Below are 19,804 nucleotides of genomic sequence, written 5' to 3' on the forward strand. Positions count from 1 at the left end.
CTCTCAAATAGATCTTGTTTTGACTTGGACACGCCTGACTCTGGAGGCTCTGAAGGAAGAGCCTGGAGCTTCCCCAGGCTGAGCGGAGATGTTTCCATGGAGTGCTTTTCCACAAACAGTAGCTTCTGTGATTATTTTCATCTCCCTTACATCATGGCTACATCCTCCAGCAAACCCAGCTGCCTTCCTCCGAGGAAACCCCACAGCCAAGGGAAATTCCTCTTCCTCTGGATGAGTGACAAAAAAATCTTTCTCTCCCTAAGCATGAACCTAGAGGGGAAGGAGTATATTGCAAAGTGAAGGTTCTTACCTGCTATAGATCACTGAAATTGATGTGCATATGGGGAAAAATGATAACTTATGACCTGTCTCTGAACTAGGTTTGGGAGCTGTATATATCCACCCAGGGACCATTAATATACAGACCAGATGGAAAACCGCCCATATAAGAAAGTAGACTATATTAGGATTTTTGATAAATAACCTAAAATCTTATTGTTAAATCATGCGAACAACTTCTGTATTTTAAGAGGACATAACATGATATCATTCCTCTAAAAGTCTTCAGAGGCATGCAATGTAGCTCTTTGAATTAGCCAGGAATCTTGCTAAGCAAAGTGCCCAAATAGATCCAATGATGTCCCAATAAAACCATTTTCTTAAAAGTTATCTTTCTTGATTCATAACCCAAATCCAGTTCCCAAATTTAAAGAATCCCAGTAATACTTGTGGAATCACACCTGTTTCCAGTGAACTAAAAAGGATGTAAATTATGTAAGCAACAATGTAGCCATGGGCAAATTACTTTGCTGTCCTAAATTTCAATTTCTTTGACTGTAAAATGGGAAAAATACTGAAACTTACCTCACAGGGTTGTCGAAAGCATCTAAGTGGGCCAATACGTATAAGTGTCAGTTCTTACTACAATTTTTCTAGGCACTGTCAAAGTAATCTATTAACAGCTATTGGTAAGCAACCAAACTTAAAACAATTCTTCAAAATGAATCAATCAACACGTTTTTCTTACGCATCTCCTACCAGGCACTGTGGCAGATTCTGAGTATACCATTATAAATGTGGGACTACCCCCACTTTTAAGGAACTTAAGTCTAACAGTTTTTAGAAACGTCTTAATGAAATGATGCTCACTTTAAATATACACAGCAGGGGCAGGGAGTAGACCCATGACCTCATGGGTGCAGGGAATCCCTTGTGAAGAATTATTCTTTCTTCAATGGAAGTCAACATTTTCTCTGTAACTTATAATCTTAGAGAGGAAGGAAGCAAGGAAGGAAGGAAGGAAGGAAGGAAGGAAGGAAGGAAGGAAGGAAGGAAGGAAGGAAGGAAGGGTAGGAAACAAAGGAAAGAGTTTTGTTTCCACAGGTAATAGTTAATCAAAGTTGTGACCTAGCATGGTCAGGTAAAAAGGTCAGAAACTTGTAAGAGAGAGCAGAGGTTAAGTGCCCACAAGTGTCCTTGTTAACCCTAAGGTTACTGAATAAAAACTGCAGGTGGCCCTGACCAATCAGAAAACGGTTAGGGGCTTTCAGAAAAACTCAAGAACATGAGAAGTAGTTCAGCTTAAACCAGTTGGGGTCACTGACAAGGCAACCTAAAAATCCAACAGCCTTTGCTTAATAACATACAGTGGGCATGTCAAAAGATTGTGACCGGAAAGAGCATCTCTCTCTCTCTCTCTCTCTCTCTCTCTCTCTCTCTCTCTCTCTCTCTCTCTCTCTCTCTCTCTCCCTCTCCCTCTCCCTCTCCCTCTCCCTCTCCCTCTCCCTCTCCCTCTCTCTCACTTGTTCCCTCTTTTTGAAGAGGGATGGGGTCCACTTTGCTCAAAGTGTTCAATTCTTGTGAACTCTAATAAATTGTCCTTGTTCTAACAGAAGGAGGGAAACAAATATTTATTAAGCACCTACTATGTTCTACTATGTTCTCTGTTCTGTTCTCACTTGACCCTCACAACAACCTGGGAGGTAGGTACTACTTGAGAGTGGCCCTGAGTACTCAGAGATTAAGGGACTTGCCCAGGGTCACACAATCACAATGGATCCAAGTTCCAAGGCCTACATTCTATCTGCTACATACTGCTACCTCTATAAATATTGTCCAAAAACCTTCTTTACAGTTTTCTACCTCTACATAGTGCATATTCAAACTCAGAGACATATAATAATAAATCCTTCATTAAAAAAAATCAACCATTTTTAAATCTTTAGTCTAGGAGTAAGGAGTCAATGTAATATCTTTTTTTGTGATTGTATAGTCACAAAATTAAGTCCTAATTAGAACCTAATAATAGATCCTTTAATTAGGACCCTAATTAGGACCAAATAATTTATCCCTTTGAAGTGAATAATGGTACTGGTCGAGATGATCCTTGATTTTCTTTTTTAGATCTTAATTTATGATCCTCCCTCAAGCCTTTCCATACTCCAATTTCAAATTCTTACTGTACTTTTCCTTTGGTATGGAACCAATGACCATATTTTATATAATTACAAATTCAAATAGTGACCACTTCATGGTATTCATTATTTGAACTTATCAGGACCTTGATGTAGGTAGCCAAGAAGTAGATGTGATATTATATGACCCATGTGTTTCATTATGTTACCTCACCAATGAAACAACTCCATCTTTATAGCTCTTCTATTTCATAACCATTTCCTATTCCAATCATTTCCATTTTGCACTCTATGGGCATTCTAGGCCCTTTATAGGCTTGACTTAAAATGTGGTCTCCTTTTCCTAAGAATTTTGGAAAACTTTACCTTTATTGTAGGTTTCACAGTATACAGACCACCTGCAAAGAGGCAAGGTGATTAATGAGTCATTTTCCTTCACGTCCCACCTAAAGGTACAGTGTCTTTAGGAGTTAGGAAGGGGGAATTCAGAGATGTCCTTGGACAGGAACTTGTATGTGCACTCAGATTCTGCTTAATCCCCATCTTCTGTCTCCAATCCAGTTCCAAAATAGCCTAACCCTTGCATTAAAAAAAAAAAATCTCTCTTGCAAATTTGAATAGGCTACATATTCTCACAACTCACTTCAAAAACTATGGGCTGGAAAACTGGGATGATTCTCTGATCCAATAAATACACATACTGGGAACATCAAGTTAAACTTGCTGTGACCTTGTCTAGCAAACAGGCTATTAAAGTTGGTAAAAGAGATATAAAATCTAATGCATTAAAGTATTTTTATGACTGAGATCAGAAAAGCCTCATCCATTTTCATTTTGTATTTTTGGATAGAGTCATTGATCATTTATTCAACTGTCATTTATTAAGCACTTGCTGTATGCAAGACCTTGAACCTCATTCATTCATTCATTCATTCATTTTGGGGATACAAAAATGAAACATGACACAGTTCTTCCCTTGAAGGAGCTGACATTCTATTGGGGCAAGGAGGGAAATAGGACATGTACTGACTTTAAGAATTAAAATCATACCAATGAAATTAAAGAATGTATGATTTTTCTCGAATCTCATTTGATGTTAAGATTTTGTGAGACTTCTTTTATTGAAAAAAGTGATATAAGTTTCTAAAGTTCCCATTTCCAATGGGGGTAAATAAAATGTTTCTGCTCTTCATGTATTTGGGTTCAAATTTCCTTGCCTGGAGGATGATGGGAGGGAAACCTCTCAAAGAGATAATGCAGCTTTGTTGCTCTCTTTCTGATGAACAGTCAAAAAAAAATCTAGGACTTAGAAGGGACCTTGAAGGTCATCGAGTTCATTTTGCAGCTAAGGAAGATGAGATACCCAAAGATGGAAATGACTTGCACAAGGTCACACCTATAACAAAAGGCTGGACTCACAGAAGAATTTAGGCTTCCTAACTCAAATGTAAACAGCCATGGTATCATCATTACTGTCATCATCACATCTAGAATTTATACAGTGCTTTACAATTTGCAAAAAACTTTAAAACATTATCTCATTTTATCCTCACAACAACCCTCAGAGGTAGGTGCTGTTATTATTCCCATTCCACAAATGAGGAAAGTAAGGCCCAAAGAGCCAAAGGGACTCCTCTAAAGCCACACAGTTAATTGCCTAGACTCTTGGTCTAGAGCTCTTTTTGCTGTTGCAATGACCCACTGAGGGTGTTGAACTTTGATGAATATTATTAACCACATCAGCTAATATTGATACAGCCTCTGAAATGTCCAATGCTTTTTACATATATTACTTCATTTAATCCTTGCAATAAACCTTTGCGGTAGATGTCCAATAACCCTACAAGCCATGTCTTTTTCTAATCGGGAATCCTTTTATTAAAAACGGAGACTTGGAAGATAATAGAATTGAGAGCTGAGAGGCCATTGAGGTCAAACCTTTCATTTTTACAGATGAAGAAACTGAGTCCAGAGAGGCTATGGGATTTGCATCGGTTCACACAGGTAGTAAGAGATAATAGCTGCGTTCTAACCCCTGAACGCACCTTTTCCACGGTACCACCATGCCATGCCCTGGCTACCTTCTGCCTCGTGGGAGATCAGCACCTTTGCCCAGTGCCTAGAACTGCTGTTCTCATAGCTGCAGTAGAAGCTCAGGGGAATGAGGCTAAAGGGCACCGAATGCCCATACCCTGAGAACCTGGGGTTCCTCCTTTCCCTGGGTTCTCGATCACCCTCTCTTTGGCCACGCCCGCCACGCCATGGGGAGTTCGGGGAGGCGGGGCAGGGTGGCGCAGGGACCGCAGTGATTGGCAGATGCCTGGGCAGGGGCGGAGATGTGAGGGGAGCCGAGAGGGACAGTGGCCAAGCTGCTGCCGGGCGCTGAGCCGGCCACGCGCGGGGCAAGGAGGGCGCCCGGGGCGGAAGAGCGCGTACTGGCCTGGGAATCGCGAGTGGGTGAGTGATGCAGATTCCCACCCCTGCCCCTTCATTCGGACCGAAGGAGGGACCAGCACCCTCAGCTCCCGGGAAGTCAGGAAGCGAGGAGGTGCCTTCTCTTAGGCTAGCGTGCCCTGCCCAGGGGATAGGGGACACTTATTGATCCCGGGAGAAACCACGCCTTTGCTCTTCCCCGGGATGGTGCTGCCCTTCCCACTTTTCTGCTCCACACCCCGTGGTACCCTACACTCATCAGGACTCTTTCCCCGGGCTCCTAATCTCCTCCCCTCCATGACATCCACCCCACCCCCCACCTTCTCCACTGCCCCTTTAGACTAGATGACCTATTGCTGGAATGCAGATGGTGCCTTTCCTTGGGGGTCGTGTGGAGGAAACATCTGCCCGGGGAGACAGGTGCCTCCCTGGTGCCAGGACTGCCTGTGTCCTAGGTTGCACCTTTAGCTGGTACTGGAAAGGGGAGCCCAGGGGGCCCCGGGGCGGAGCAAAAGGTGGAACTGACTGATCCCACCCCCACCCCCACCCCCTCGCGCCCCCAGGGAATTGCTCGTGGATCATCTCCTGGAGAGTCTGCCCTTGGCTCAATAGTAACCTCCCGGGACGCCCCTCCTTACTCCACTTTTTTGTTAGGGAGGGGCCAGGTTTTTGAGAAAGGATTTCATCAGTGTCTTGAACCTGGGACTGGGTGGTTTTCTGGACTTCTGATCGATTCTCATCCCATTCACAGAAAACATCTTCTCAAGGTTCCCTCCCCCCCTCCCCCCCCCCAAAGATGAGCAAACCTGGGTGGTGGAGAAGGGAGGGTGGAGGGGAAGCACCTCCAACTCCAGCAGCACTTAGAGATGTAGAAGCCACTTTGTTTCACTTTTTAGTAAACTATTAACTATGTACCAGTCGTTGAAAAAAAAAGCCCACACAGAAACACTTGTTTATTGTAGCTGTTGCTCATGAATACAGAATTTCCCGTGAGAAGCAAATCTCCCGACTCTCCGTGCTCCTCCTCTGCTGTCACATCCAGAATACTATTTATTCTATGGGTTAGAGAGTTCAGGCTGGAATCAGTTACTTATGGAATACAGTAGACTGTTGGACAGAGATTGCTTGAGGACTTGGTTGGCCCTTAGTGTCTCTTATAAAAATAACTATTAATGTATGCTAAACCCACTTTAATTTGTGTTTGCTCTTAATGGTAGCAATGACAGTAATATGATTTACTGGTGTTGGAGGACTCATAAATAAACTCATTGATGACAGGACTACTTTGGTTTTATCTTTGTGTATTCAGAGCCTAGCACAGTGTTTCCTGCTTGTTAGGTGAGTAATGAAGGTCTGTTGTGAGAGAGAAATGTTATTGACTGATAAATACAGTAGGATGATTTTAACTCAACAATGGAGAAAACTAAGCTTGGATGGGGGGCAGGAATGAAAGTTGAGATTGGATGATGAATAGAATGTTGTTATTGTGTTTACTCAGGAAAGCAAATGATAGATAAACCATTTGGTTTAGTGTGGATTGTCTTAAATTTGTGAACACTGAGTAACCAATAACATGAATACTAGTTATTTTCAAGTATAATGTGTTCTGTACACAGTGTTGAATAGGTGTCTTGGGGGGAAATGAAGACATATGACCTAGTCCTTACTCTCTACATGTTTATAATCCATAATTATAATTCTATAATAAGAATTACCATCATGGAGCAGTTAGATTGTAATTTAAAAGAGTGACATTTCTTGCCTTCTTGGTAGGTGGGGAGGAGGAAGGGAGTTTGGAACTCAAAATAAAAATAAATTTAAAACAAAGAAGAATGCCTAGTTCTATATCATCATCAGGAGAATGTTGTTGAAAAAGAAATAGATGGATCATTGTAGTAGGAAATGATTGGAATCTTTGAAAGTGCTTGACAATTCCCCAATTGTTGACTAGCCTGATTTCCTCCTCTTATTTTATTCTTGACTCAGCTCATTGTCTATGAACAACCCGTGGCCAAGATAGAGTATTAAGCCAGTAACTAGGGCTTCCCCCACTCAGTGACTATCTTTATACACGTTATTTCCCCTCAAAGTCAGGGTCTAGTTTGTTTTTGTATTTGTATCCTCAGTGTGGCTGGCACATAGTAAACATTTATTAATGCTTGGAGAGATTGAGATGGAGAGAGAGAGAGAGAGAGAGAGAGACAGAGAGAGAGAGAGAGAGAGAGAGAGAATGAGAGAGAGAGAGGAAAAATGCTCTCTACGTACCAAGCACTGGTGATACAAATAGAAAAGATGAAATAATGCCTGCTCTCAAGGAATTCATACTCTAATGGTGGGAGATGATGGCACATTAAAGTTCAGCTTCCAGGCAGATGACAAGGACCAGAGGTTGCACGTGTGTATGTGTCTCTGTGTGTGTATGTGTGCACATTCCTGTACACATACATACATACATTGATGGATTAACTCAACAGACTGAATATCCAGCTTCATGTCATGTCTGGATAGTAATTCCTGGTGGGGGGGATTCCTTCACCTCAATCTGTCTCAGTTTCTTATTCTTTAAAGTAAGGATAGTAATAGCACCTACCTTCTAGGATTATTGTTAGGATAAAAGGAAATCATATTTGTAAATGTTTGCAAACCTTAAAGTGCTATAATAAATGCTCTTATGATTATTAATCCATTTTTCAAAACCTATGATTTCACTTCTTTCTTTCCATCTGTGTCCTAAAGTTCTTCCCTTTCAAAGCCTTATCCTTTGGGATCATACTTCATTAATCTTTCCCTCTTTTTCTTGTCTTTTCTATCATTGTACTCCAGTTCCTTCTCTTCTGTGTAGAAGTATCTGCAAAATTTCCCTAACTTTATGAAGACTCCTTCCCTTAACCTTGCTATGGTTCATGTCATTTCACTCTTTCACTACAAAACTTCAAGAAAGTTGGATTCAATTGTTAACTTCAACTCTGTCACCACCAACACTTGTACTCTGGCTCCTGACTCCACTGTTCTATTGATCTCCCCTCTTAGATCACCAAATTCAGTGGTCTTTTCTCAGTGGTTTTTCTTGACAACTGAATTTTCCATGAAGCTGTCCATTACCTCTTATGCTCTGTGAAATGGTTGGTTTTCCTAGCCTTTCTTAACCATCTCCTCTCTGTCTCCGTCATGGCTTCATCATCTTCTTCCCTTTCCAGAGTCCTGCCCTAGTTCCACTTCTTTCTTTTTACTCTCTACCACCTGTCCCTAAACTTTCTCCTTTGCCAGTCTTATCTACTGCTATGGATTTAAATATGACCTCTTTGGATCACTTCTAAATCTTTATTTCCTTCACCAATCCCTCCTGAGTTACAGAACCATATTTCCAGCAATGACTGGATGACTCTGTATCTCTGCCAGAAACTCAAACTCAATATATCTCAAACTGAAATCATCTTTTCCCCAAAACTTGTTCCTCTTCCTTACTTCCCCATAATCTATTAATGGTGCTAGCATTCTGCCAAGCACTCACACTTAAAACCTCAGAGTCATCTCACTGTTTCCCCCCTCATGCTTCTCTCTTCTAGTTGATCTACCAAATGGTAGCAATTTTCCCTTATAGTGTCTCTGAACTACATTCCCAGTGCCTCCACTTTTGTTAGCTCAGACCCTCATTACCTCTCTTGTAAACTTTTTCATTGTTCAGTCTTCCATACTTAAATAGAATTTCCCCATTCCATCCATCAGACATTGTTATGAGATTAGTCTTCCTAACACAACAAATGAATTGAGTGCTGCCTATAATAAAAACTTGCATTTATATGTAGCACATTACAGTTTTAAATATGCCTTCATCCATGTGCTATCGTTTGGTCCAGACAACAGATCTAAGCTAGGCCAAGGGAAGTGGTATTGCTCCTGTTTTACAGATAAGTAAACTGAGGTTCAAGTAATAATTTCTTCAAGGTCAAGATTTAGTGTTCTAACTCAAGTTCACCTGACTTAAATTCAGGTTCTTTTACCATTTAACAAAATTCAACAAACTTTTGTTAACTCCTGCTTTGATTAGAAAGAAGGCAGGAAACTGAGGTGGGGGGTGGGAGGATAACAGTGGATTTCTCTGAAAAAGGCCTCATTTCTTCAGTATATGGAGAACTGAGTCAAATTTATAGGACTACAAGTCTTTCCCCAGTTGATAAATGGTCAAAGGATATGAACAACCACATTTCAGAAGAAACAGTCAGAGCTCTCTATGCTCATATAAAAATACTCAAAATCACTGTTGATTAGAGAAATGCAAATTAAAACAACTTTGAGCTACCACTTCATAACTACCTCGTAACTACCAGATTCACTAATATGACAGAAAAGAAAAAAGAACAAATTTGGGAGGGGAGGTAGAAGAAATGGGAATACTAATACCCTGTTGCTAGAGTTATGACCTAATCAATCCCTTCTGGAGAGCAATCTGGAACTGTGCCCAAAAGGCTATGAAACTGTGCATGCCCTTTGACCCACCAATATCCACTACTAGGTCTGTATCCCAAAGAAGTTAAAGAAAAAGGAAAAGGACATATATATGTACAAAAACATTCATAGTAGCTCTTTTTGTAGTGGTAAAAAACTGAAAATTGAAGGAATGCTCATCATTGGGCAATGGCTGAACAAGTTGTGATATATGATTGTGATGGAATACTATTGTACTATAAAAAATGAGAAACAGAGTGGTTTCAGAAAACCCTGGGAAGATTTACTTGAACTGATGCAAAGTGAAGTGAGTAGAACCAGGAGAACATTGTACATAATATGAGAGATGTTATGTGATGATGAACTCTGAATGAATTAGCTATTCTCAACACTACAGTGATCTAAGACAATACTGAAGGGATTATGATAAAAAATACTATTCATCTCCAGAGAAAGCACTCATGGAGTTTTAATGCAGATCAAAGCATACTTTTTATTTTTTCTTTCTTTTTTTTTGGGGGGGGGGTTGTGTTTTCTTTTGTAACATGGCTAATATGGAAATAAGTTTTACATCATTGCATATATTTAATTTATATCAAATTGCTTGCCTTCTCCAGGAGGAGGGAAGGGAGCGAGAGAGAGAGGAGGGGAGAATTTGGAACTCAAATTTTTAAAAAACAAATGTTAAAAATTGTTTTTATATGTGATTGAGAAAAAATATTTTAAAAAAAATCTTCTGCTTTGTATAAGGTACAGTGCTAGGCACTGAGGATGCAAAGGAATAGTCCCTGACTTCAAGGAACCTTCATGACAATGGGGCGGGGTGGGGTGGGGAGGGAACATCACAACATAATTTGACAGAAGAAATCAGCTTCGGCTTAAAGGAAGGCCCCTATTCCAAGAGGCAGAGGCAAGGAGGGAGAGAGGAGATGGAGCTTGGGAACAGCTGTTAGCAGATCTGTTTGGCTAAAGTGTATGATGAGGAGTGATATGAAATAAGGCTGTAAAGGTAGCTTGGTCCCTGACTGTGAAGGGTCTTAAATGTCCTATTAAGGAATTTGTTTTGTATCTGGGACACAGTAGGGAGACAGTGAAGGTTTTTGAGCAGGTGCTTGACATGGTCAGCCTTGTACCTTAGGAAGATTAATTTGGCAGCTATGTGGAAGATAGATTAGAGATGGGAGCAAGGGAAAGAAGGAAGATGCTTCCTCAAACATTAGAGTCAAAAGCTTTAGCAAATTCTGTAATCTTGATCAAATCCAAGGGTTCTTCACCTTTTTGTCATGGTCCTCTTTGGCAGTGTGCTGAAGTCTATAGATTCTTCAAAATTATAATTTCTTGCCATAATTCATAATCGAAGAAAGTGCTAACTTTCAGTTAGAGGTTAGTGGAAATAAACAGGTAAAATTTCCTCATCCAATTTGGGATCCCCTGAAATCTGTTCCACAGATCCCAAGATAAAAAGCTCTGCTGTAATCTGACTTTATGATCATACCTTATCTTAGTCTCTTTCATGCATTTTTTTGCTCTAAGCAAATTTGTTTGGTTGGCCAGATTTGAAGTCAGAGAATGTGGGATTTTAGGTTCCCATTGTAGTACTTGTGGAACTTTGTAGTGCTTGTAATAAGTCATTTCCATTTTGTGGCTTTTTTTCCTAATCTGTAAAATGGGGAGATGGGAGGTAATGGACTGCAATGCTTTCTAAGGTCCTTCTAGTTCTAAGTCTGTGACTACAAATTTGTTCTCTGTTTTCCTGCCTCTGTGTGGCTTGCTTGTACTTCTCCTTCTACTTAGAAAATCCGCCCCCCCTCCTCTCTCATCTCTCTCTGTCTTTTTCTTCTTCTTCTCTTTCTCCTTCTTCTCCTTCTTCTTTTCCTCCTGCTTCTCCTCCTCCTTCTCCTCTTCCTCGTTCTTCTCCTCTCTTCCTCCTGCTGATACTTGAAGGTCCAGCTCAAATGCTACCTTTTTTTTTCTAGACAGACTTCACTGATGGTAGCTCTAAGTAATAAGAAATAATTGAATAGAGAGTTGGCCTAAGAGTCAGAAACATGTGAGGTTCAGTCTTGCCTCTGACACAATGCTGCCTGTGTGACCCTGGACAAGTCATTTAACTTCTCACTGTTCTAGACTGTATATTGAAGAGCAGCTGTTGACCTATAGTTGTTGCTTAGAGAGGTATCAAACTCACAACAGCTTGAGGCCCAAACCAGATCACAGTGTAATTGAGAATAAATAAATAAAAGTACAATACAACACAGATAATGTTAGTTGGCACTTTTCCAAGTCACTAGGGATCCAGCAAGGATCCCTTTCTATTTGAGCTTGACACCATTATCCTGGCGCAATGAAAACATAGGGCCTGTCCCTGACCTTATATAATTAGCAGCTAGTGTATTATTGATGTTAAATATTCTTATGTCAGATTGAGTATCATCTGAATCCTAATATGAGGACAGGAGGGCAGTCAAGTGGCACAGTGGGTAGAGCACTGGGCTTGGAACTAGAAAGATTCATCTTCCTAAGTTCAAATATGACTGTGTGACCCTGAGCAAGTCACTTAGCACCGTTTGCCTCTGTTTCCTCATCTGTAAAATAAGCTGGAGAAGGAAATGGCAAAAGACTCCAGTATCTCTGCCAAGAATACCCCAAATGGGAAGAAGTAGATATGACAAATGAATGAACAACGACATGGAGGGAGGAAGCTACTGTGGAAATACAAAACAAAACAAACAAAAAAAATTGGGTTTGTTTTCAGAGGACCTTGATTCAGATTTTGACTCTGAAATTCACTCTGTGACTGTTGATAAGAGTTTTATTTCTTTCATCTGCACTTTCCTCCTCTTTAAGATGCAAGGATTGGACAAGGTCACTAATGTGATAAATCTGTGATTCTAGGTATAGCACTTAGTATAAGAAAGAGTTAGTTTTACACACACATACCTCTGTACTGGTTAGAATCTGCAAATGCTGATACTTATGGCTCTGTCATCCAATTGATGACAGATAACCCCCCATCCCCACCTCACAGAGGTAGTTGGATCATATAACCAGGCTCTAGAACAATCCTGACAGTCTGGAATGATGGATGGGCTACTTCTGACAATGTACAAATTTAATAAGCATAAATGTAAAGTACTGCATTTAATTTCCAAAAAACTAATTCCTAAGTATAGAATGGGGGAGGAAGCGAGTCAGTAAGAAGTGCATCCAAGTTGCTTAGCTCAGCATTTCACTTGGAGTCAGTACCCTAGGAACAGGGGGGATTGAATCTTTTCAGACAGGTGACATGGTCAGTTCTGTGCATTAGGAAAGTTATGTCTGAGAAGGATTGGAAGCCCAGTGAATCTGAATTCTTGTGTGGCTGTAAAAAAAGTGAATTTGATCTTAAGCTACATTAAGAGCAAATAATATCCAGAACAAGGAAGGGGATGGTTTCATTGCTTTGTTCTCTGCTCAGCCCACATCTGGAGTGTTTTCTGGGTACCAAATTTGTAGGAATTATATTGACAAACTGAAATACATCTGGAGTGTTATCCAGCATGGTCAAGGGTCCCTGAGACAACCTTATTATCCAAGCAGTGATGAAGAAATTGAGGACATTTATCTTGTAGAAGAAAAAATTGCAGATTGTTAGAACTGAAATGGACCTTGGGTGTTATCCTAGGCTGCTAGACAGCTTAGCAGATAGAGTGCCTAACTTGGAGTCACAAAGACCAACTCCAAGCCAACCCCAGATACTGACTAGCTCTTTGACCGCTGGACAAGCCACTTAGCTTTCCTTATCTGTAAAACAGGGATAATATAGTAAGTAGCTTTTCTTACCTCCCAGAGTGTGAGGATCAAATGAGATATTTGTAAAGGTTTCAAATGCTACATAAATGCTAGCTCTTATTAAATGCATATTTGATGTATATATGTACATATATGTACATATATACACTCACATACACACACACTATATATTTATACATTTCTGGTGGCAGGGAAGCAGTAACAATGGAAAGATCAAGAGAGGATTTTCAAAGGAGGTGACTCCTGAGCTGAACTTTGAATGAGTCTAGGCTCTGTTCCCATCCTAGATCCATTCCATTAAATCTCATTCTTTGAACAGACAGACCCAGGACAGCTTGTACAAATGTGCAGAGGCCAGAAACAGATCATCAGTAGGGGAAAGCATTTCGTCTGGAACATAGAGTGCATGAGGTAGAGTAATAAGTAACATTTAATTAGCCTAGAAAAGTGTACTGGAAGCAGATTGAAAAGGGCTTTATGTGCTAGATAGAAGAGTTTGTGAGGCAATAGGGACTCACAGACATTTCTTAAGTGTGGAAATGACATGGTTGTACTTGTATTTTGAAATATGAAGGAGGAAGATTCATCATCTGGATTCATCATGACCAGGCTATTAGAATAGTACAGCTAGAGGTGATGTATGATGGTGGAGGCTATTTGAGGGAAGAGAGGGGAATGGAAGTGAGTTCTATGTGACTGAAAGAACTGGGGGTAATTAGTCTGAGGGAAGAGATTTGCTAACATCATGAGAGTCATCTTCAAGCACTTGAAAAAATTTTTGGTGGAATAACGATTAAACATATCCAGTGTAGACCCTGATGGGAGAATTGGGACCAATAAATGGGGGTTAGAGAGAGGCAGATTTTTATCTATTAGCAATAGATAGAGAGAGAGATATGTGGATGTAGATATAGATATATACGTGCATACAGATATGTATGTATGTGTGTATGTATCCATATATCCTAAGCATTAGAGCTATTGAAAAAAAGAAATGGAAAAGGCTGCTTTGTGAGATCAAAAGTACCTAGGTTCCTCATCCCTAGATATTCCTTGCACTGTTTGCCTGAATATTGTAAAGATGATTTGGTGGAGAAATGTTAAAGAATCCTTCTGACCTGAATTCCTTATTTTGTTTTCTATTTGTATTCTTGGCTTCTTTTCCCCTACTAGACTATAATCTCCTTGAGAGCAGGCACTGTTTTCTTTGTATTCCTAACACCCAGTGTATAGTCAGTACTTAGTAAATTCTTAGTGAATTGCATTTGGTAACTAAAATGTAGCTTCTCCCTAAAAGACATTTAAGGACCCCAGAACCATCTGATTTAGTCTTTCCCAGGCTGCAACATTCCTTGTGACGATTTGAGTTCTTAGGAGTTGGCAGGAGATCATGGGGTAATGCCAGCTCCTCTGTTCTTGTCTCGACATCTGTCAGAAGCCCCACCTAGACTTCACAGCCTCAGAAGTATCTGAGGCCCAGAAAGGCGACCTACCTGTCTATGATTACAGAACTGGCAAGTTTCAAAGTAGGGAGGATTTCATTTTGATAACAGTAAGGGGAAAGTGATAAGGACTTGAGGGAAAGTCCATTTGGATTGGGTTTAATGAACTTTATGAAAGCAGATAATTCCACTTTTGTTGGAGGAAATTGTAATTCTCACAGTTGTCCTTTTAAATTTATGATAATGATTATTATGATTAATAAAAATTATCATAATTATCAATTAATTAATTAATATTAATCAATATTAATAATTATCATAATCAAGGCATGGTTGTTAACTTTATCAATAAATAAATAATTTTCTTTTCACTCCATTGCATTTATTACATAACTGGAGAAAATCCTTGGGCATCTCCCCCAGCTTTTCTCTGAAAGAATGCTTCATAGGCTCAAAGAGCTGCAGTGGTTTTTTTTTAAATTATTAATTTATTTGTTTTCAGTTTTCTATAATCACTTCCATAAGTCGTCGATTTTCTCCCCTCCTCACCCCCTCCCTCCCATAGAAGGCTTGTAATCTGATATGGATTCTACACATACATTCTTATTAAACACATTTTCACGTTAGTCATATTGCATAGAAGAATTAAAACGAATGAGAGAAACCATGAGAAAAACCAAAACAAAACATAACACGAGAAAATATTCTGCCTCATTTTGCATTCCAGTTCCATAGTTCTTTCTCTGGATGTGGACGGCATTTTGCCTCAAGGGTCTGTTAGGAATGTTTTAAGTCCTTGCATTGCTGTGAAGGGCTAGGTCTACCAGAAATAGTCCTCACACTGTGGTTGTTACTGTATACAATGCTCTCCTGGTCCTGCTCTTTTCACTTAGCATCATTTCGTATAAGTCCTTTGAGGTCTTTCTGAAGTCTTCCTGTTCATCATTTCTTATAGCATGGTGGTGTTCATATTACATTCATATACCACAACTTATTCAGCCATTACCCAATTAATGGGCATCCCCTTGATTTCCAATTCTTGGCTACCACAAAGAGAGCTGCTATAAATATTTTTGTACATGTGGGACTTTATCCCATTTTTATGATCTCTTTGGGATAGAGTCCTAGAAGCAATATTGCTGGATCAAAGGGTATACACATTTTTATAGCCTTTTGGGCATAGTTCCAGATTAGAGCTATTGTGTTTTAAAGCAAGAAGGAATGTTAAAGATCATGTCATCCAACATTTTACTGATGGGGAAACTGAGACCTGGAGAAGGGACTTGAATGAGAAGAGGGGAGACTAGAATTCAGATCTCCCAGTTTCCAGTTCCATTTCATACATGCAGAGTGCTATGCTACTCAGGTGCTTCTTAGCTTGGCCTTAGAGAACCCTACCAGGCACTTTTGAGTTAGACTATGGGTAGCTCATATCTGTCATGCCATCTCAAAACATCCATCCTAGTGATGATACTATAGGTTACCGTCTCCTCCTGCTTCTGTCTCAGGGCCTAGACCTATAACACCTTTGTTGGTTCTCCTGTGACACTGTGGGTTTTCCCCCTCTTCCTGCCCTGCTCGCCCTCAGAGATGGATCTAGTCTGATCCGGATTATGGGAGTTGTTGATCCCTGGGCCCCAGCTTAGTTTAGTTCAATTCAGCATTCAGTAAACATTTATTATAGGCAAGATATTCTGCCAGGTATCATAGATAAAAATATGAAATTGAAGATAGTATTCCTGCCCTCAAGTAGCACACATTCTAGAAGCACACATAGGACCACAGAAATACAGCATGGAAACATAGATTCAGAAATGGAAGGGGACTTAGACATAGTCTAGTCATTCATTTTATAAAAAAAAGGAGCTGAGGCTCTGAAAATTGGAATAATTTGACCATTGTCATTCAGGGAGGAAGCCATAAAGCTGGAATGTGAACCCAGGTCCTTTAATTTCAAATCTAGCACTGTTCCCATGACATTTGATAAATATGCACACATTAGGCTATAATATGTTAGGATATGAAAGTACAGAGGAAAGGTCATAAAGACTGTGAGAGATCGAGTAGGGGAAGTTTTCATAGAGTAGCAAATTTTGAAGGAAGAAAAGGATTTTAATAGCCACAATTGTGGGGAAGTCCAGGGAAGAGATGATATCTATAAATGCACAGACAGGATTGGAGAGAGCAAGACCCAGAACAGTGACTAGCCTTGTTTGTCAGAAACACAATATATGAAGGGGGGGAGAAATGGGACATTTTTTGGGGGGTGAGGAGGCATTCCATCTTCCCTTTTTCAACACAAATACGATTTTAGAATGTCTCCATTTTATTGTAAATGAGCAGTCACATCTAACCTCTGTTGTTTGCCTTCTTTTACCAAAGTTCTTGATCAACAACCACCAAAAGACAGAGCAACAGAGTCTACCTTGGGTCAGACCCCCAAAAGTAACACACTAGCACTTTAAGACATGTTCCCTGAAACGTGCACACACACACACACACACACACACACACACACACACACACACACACACACACACACACACACACACACACACACACACACACACTCGAGCCCCGCAAGCCCTGTGACTTTATCTACTTATGACTCTAATAGGACTGTGTTTTCTGTATACTATAAGTATACAGAAATTTAGGATCATAAAATCATCTAGAACTGGAAAGAAACTCTAAGGCAATCTATTTCAACACCTTTATTTTATAGATGGATGTAACAGAGACCCATGTTGGTGAAGAGACTGGTCCAAAGGTCATATTGGTAGTAAGTGGCAAATTCTGTATTTAAGCCTAGGTCTTCTCACTCCAATCCATTGTTCTATGGTTGAAGCCCACTTGCCCCATGGAGAGTTCCATTCTCAGTGAATCAAATGATACTTTTCTTTGCCTTAGCTTCCAATAATAGATGAAATAAAGTCTTTTGTTGCTTCATACCCTAAGTTGTAAATAATAGTTTTTCTTTCCAAAACAGAAATATAAATATAAAAGTAGATTTGGACCAGGTTTATGGAAAAGTAGATTTGGACCAGATATTTTTTTTGAGGGGGGAGACTGAAAGCTTTGTTAAGTAGTTTGAATTAATGCTTGAATTAGGGTGGTAGAAGAGGGAATAAATAGAGGAAACAAGAGATATTGGGGAAGTAGACACCGACAAGACTTTGCAATTGAATACATATGGGTAATGAGGATTGGAGGAAGAGTCAGAGACTGTTAAGAGCTAAACACTAAATAGGGAAATTGGGACACAGTTTTTGGGTGGGAAAGTGAGAAATTCAGTTTTGAATATTTTGAATTTCAGAGCTAGTAATTCCTCGCACAAAAAATGAGAATTTTAGACTGGATGACTCCTAAAGTATCTTCTAGCTCTGTACCTATCTTCCTATACATGAATGAATTTATTAAATTCTTGCTGTGTACCAGGCACTGTGCACTGGAGATAAAAAATAGCCCCTCACCCTCAAGAAGCATGCATTACAATAGGAAAAGACAACATATGTGCAAACTGGTGACAAAGGAGCAGTGCTTTGGAGAGGGAAGTCAGAGAGAAAGATGATTCAAAAAATAGGACAGCTGATTGAGAGAACCTTGAAAAGATTAGTTCCGTTCATGTGATTCCTGTTTTCTGAGGCAGGGCAAGGGGAAAGGGCAGCAGGACCCACTTGACAGCATGGCGCAGAGAGCGCAGTGGTCTTCCAAATGTGACATGGTGGCCAAGATAAGGTGAAGTGCTCCACAATCAGTGCATGTGATCTTATTATTAAGGGTATACATTAGCCAGCCTTCTTACCTTCAAGGATTTCAGAATCTGCTAGAAGAGATTGTACCTGTGATCAATTATGATGCAAGAGATTTCCAGGAAATGGCTCTCAGAGACTTTGTTTGTGGTTGATGGATGTCTGTAATATACTTGTTCTTCAGTCCACTTGGATGGATGGAAAACCTGCTCCATGAAGAAAAAGGAAGACTTACCAATCTATTACGTTACGTCATGGGAAGGACAGTTGAAATAATAAGGGAAGGTGGGGGCAAGGGGAAAGGAACAAGCATTCATTAAACACCTGCTGTGTTCTAGGCACTGTGCTCAGTACTTTACAAGTATCTCATTTAATCCTCATCACAACCATGTGAGGAAAATGCTGTTTTGATCTCCGTTTTACAGTTGAGGACGCTGAGGCAGTCAGCGGTTCAATGACTTGTTTAAGGTCAGCTTTTAAGTGTCTGAGATGGGATTTGAACTCCTTCCATTGTACTAACTACCTAATAAGTTCCTTGAGGGTGGAGACTATGTATCCCCAGCTTTGTTCATTGATTGGGACTTGTCTCTCTCCCTCAAAGTTGGTGTCTTCTCACTCAAGCATCCTTCACTCAGCTGTCAAATTAATCTTCTTAAAGTATAAATCTGGTTCAGTAAAGTTCAGTGGCTTCCTGTCACTTCTAGAATCAAACATAAAATCCTCTGTTTGGCATTCAGAGCCCTTTTCAACCTGTCCCTCTCTCAGCTTTCCAGACTTCTCACTGTCCCCAAAGCTCCCCACCCATTGACCTCCTTGCTGTTCCCCTAACAAAACCCTCCATCTTCTACCTTTGGGCATTTGCTCTGAGTGTCTCCCATGCCTATAATGCTCTCCCTCATCCCTGGCTTCCTTGAAGTCCCAGATAAAATCCCACCCCAATCCCCTTGAATGCTAATACCTTTCCTCCCATCTATGTCTTGGCTATAAATAGTTGTTTTCTTCTGGTCTTCCCCAATTGACTGAGGTCCTCGAAAGCATCACAGTGCCTAGCATGTAGTAGGTGCTTAATACTGGAGTCAGGAATATCTGAATTCAAGTCTGACTGCATAAACTTACTACCTATGTGTTCCTGGTCAAGTCACCTGTTTGCCTTGGTTTTCTCATCTGTCAATGAGCTGGAAAAGGAAATGGGAAAACACTTCAGAACCTTTGCCAAGATAACCCCAAATGGGGTCACAGAGAGTGTGACATGAACAAAATCCTTATGGACTGACTAACTATTGAGAACTGAATTGAATCCTTCAGTGCATAAAGGTGGTACTTTCCAAATCACTGTGCAGAGAGCTGTCTACTCCATCCCCTTAGAGGAAGCAGAGGGTGGTACCAGGAGTGTGGCTGTTAAATTCAGGGAAGTACGAAGAGGAGCAAGGGAAGAAAGGAAGCTTAAGATTTAGAAGGAAATACTAATGAGACCAGCTGAAACTACCTATTTTTGCTTTGTTAAGTGTTATTCTCGTGTCCTGTT

At 40.3% G+C, this 19,804-nt stretch overlaps 1 protein-coding gene across 4 annotated transcripts in view; it reads left to right on the forward strand.

Annotated features, from left to right (window-relative positions):
- The first annotated feature begins 4,743 nt into the window (after positions 1 to 4,743).
- The window catches only part of RASSF4 (Ras association domain family member 4), a 73,749-nt gene continuing 58,688 nt past the window's right edge, over positions 4,744 to 19,804 (forward strand). For 2 of the 4 annotated variants that reach the window (XM_072628433.1, XM_072628432.1), the window contains exon 1: positions 4,744 to 4,871. The gene's annotated coding sequence lies outside the window, so the exon portion shown is untranslated. The remainder of the gene's footprint in view (positions 4,872 to 19,804) is intronic. The other 2 variants (XM_072628430.1, XM_072628431.1) reach the window with 2 other exon arrangements.

This window comes from Notamacropus eugenii, chromosome 1, assembly GCF_028372415.1.
Source record: "Notamacropus eugenii isolate mMacEug1 chromosome 1, mMacEug1.pri_v2, whole genome shotgun sequence".
NCBI classification, from domain to species: Eukaryota; Metazoa; Chordata; class Mammalia; order Diprotodontia; family Macropodidae; genus Notamacropus; species Notamacropus eugenii.